The sequence below is a fragment of the Microtus oregoni genome, unplaced genomic scaffold, assembly GCF_018167655.1.
Source record: "Microtus oregoni isolate MIOR12 unplaced genomic scaffold, Mior012 000017F_ref0000208, whole genome shotgun sequence".
Taxonomy (NCBI): Eukaryota; Metazoa; Chordata; class Mammalia; order Rodentia; family Cricetidae; genus Microtus; species Microtus oregoni.
The window spans coordinates 34,645,973-34,648,431 of NW_024543076.1; the positions used below are offsets into that span (position 1 = coordinate 34,645,973).

At 35.1% G+C, this 2,459-nt stretch overlaps 1 pseudogene; it reads right to left on the bottom strand.

The window, feature by feature from the left end:
* Window positions 1–327: 327 nt before the first annotated feature.
* On the bottom strand, window positions 328–1,628 carry LOC121458548 (annotated as a pseudogene).
* Window positions 1,629–2,459: the final 831 nt, after the last annotated feature.

A 2,459-nucleotide genomic window follows, 5' to 3' on the forward strand; every position in this document is an offset into this window, starting at 1 on the left:
TAGCTTGTCAGTGTGCTTAAAATCATGACAAAAATCTTCATTCTGGTCATGTTGCCCATGACAGATTACTACAGTGTTGTATGTTTAGTGCAAGATGTCAACACAGCATAAATCCCAGGGTGTTTTGGTTTTCTTCTGGAGATTAAAGCTGTTTTTCTTGGGATAAATGCAGCAGCAAAACACAAACCAGTTGATCAAAAAAGCACTTCTGCCATAACTCCAACCACTTTCAGGACATACCAACCCACAGGAGTTCTGCCTTTCCTGCCCATAAGGATCACATCTCTGCACTGATGCCTTAAGCTAGCCTGCAGAGCTTGCTCTCCGTTAAGCCTGGTTCAGACAATTTAGCTGGTTGGTCCATTTATCTAGTGCAGTATATCGGGCACCACCCCTCTTCTGAAGATCCAGTTAAAGGAGCTGATTGGCTAGATCAGTTCGACCATGAATAGTGTTATCCAGTATGCACAGCGCCAGCAGGCTTTCCACATCAGCAGCGTCTATATTTAGCTCCATAGAAATAAAAGGAATATGTATTCTTGTGTAAGGCTTTATTAACTTTATGAACACTTGTGTTCTGATGTTTCATAAAAGCTCTTCAATGTGTTCTTTTAGGAATGGATCATCCATGATATTGCTGTGATTTGTTTTCAGAATCTTTTCAAATTCAGAGATGTCATTATTCTGATAGGCACTTACTAAATTTGTTATTGCTAGAATTTCTGGATGATTTTTATATGGTTTGGCCTCCTATGAGTGAAATGGATTTATTCCTGATTTCATTAGCATAGTCTGTAAAACCAACTATTTTTAAACAAGTTGTTTGTCTTGGGCTTCCTTATTCATCATAATACTTGAAAGTTTCAGATTCACCTTCTCTCAAGTGCATTTTACCACTGCATTCTCCGATGACACCCATGATCAGTGGATGAGAGATAGAAGTCTTGATGAGAAGTGATTGCCCATAGAGTGATTTCAGCTTTTTGTTGTTCTTCTGTGCCATACATTTGAATCTCCAAAGCATAGACTTCTAATAACTGGGTACCATTTTTCAGGTCTTCTCCATCATGAGTCTGAAAAGACTGAGGTAACTGGCATAAAATTTTCTGAAGCTTTTCATAGTCTTCCTGTTCTAAATGTAATTTTCCAAGCTTTGTGTTTGTCTTAAACCATAGTCTATCATTCTTATCATCTTCCAAAGCTTACAATATTGTTTCATAAAATTCTTGCAGTAAACCCATCTGATATAAAAAGTCAGAATTCTGTTTAGAAATGGAGATAGAATCAAGGATAGAATTAATGGACTTTTCAGAATAGTTCTTGGTGACTGCACTCTGAATATAGGCCAAGAGCTGTTTATATCTGTTTATCATTTCTGGAAAGTTTGTCAACTTGAAGTTAATTTTGATTATCTGTTTCAATGCTTTGAACCTCCATTCTCCTTTCTCACCTTCAAGCTCCAAAACTTTTTGGAAGCTGCTGAGTGCTGCCTCTGGGTCATCTTCTTTCAATGCTTTGGAATTATAGGACTGATTTTCCAAATCCACTTTGGGCTCAGAGTCACTATTTTTGGAGTACTCAAGGTCATAGTCCTCCTCCTCATTGCACATGAAATCATCCTCCATGTCAGATATCTTGCCTGGAGGGGGCTGTTTGAAGCTCTTGCCTTGAGCTTTTAATATGTGTAGTTTAAGGAATATTTCACCAATGATAAAGTAAGAGAACTAGGCTGAAATCCTAGTTTTTGGATACATACAGTCATATGTAGCTTAAGGGCAAGGTCACATGTTAGGAACACCCTAAAAGAATTTCCTGATAGTGTGAGTATCATACAGTACATTTACATAATCATAGAGTGTTCAATACAGCATTCAATATGGCTTCTCAATAAAATCAAGAAATTTGGTAGGCATTAGATATATCGGGCAGCTACTGGTTTAATGTGACATGCTGAATTTAAATACACATTTTAAATAAATAACAATGTATTCTAAAATATGGAGAAAAGCTATAGTATAGTAAACACATAGCTAGAAAATAGCTTTTTATCATTAGTACTATTTATTGTATTTGCCTATATACATGTATATGTGTATGTATGTACAGTCATATGCCATAATTCTATATGACCAAAGATAGGATATTTGTTTAATTCAGCATCACCAAATACATTAGCAATGTGTTATGCTAAGCAGTTGTGATGACAACATCAGTAAGGACAAGAAAATATTTTTTAATCATATGGAGCATCTTCCATATGTGTGATACTGATATGGACTAAACTGTCCCTATGAGTTACAAGTACTTTAATTAAAGCTTTAATTTGCTGTTTATAGCTCAAACTGAGTTAATAATCTAAGTTAAAGTCAAATTTTCCATATATAAAATTAATAATTATTTATATAATTCTAAATGTATGCAAACTGGGAAACTATTTTAATCTATCTTTTAAATTATGA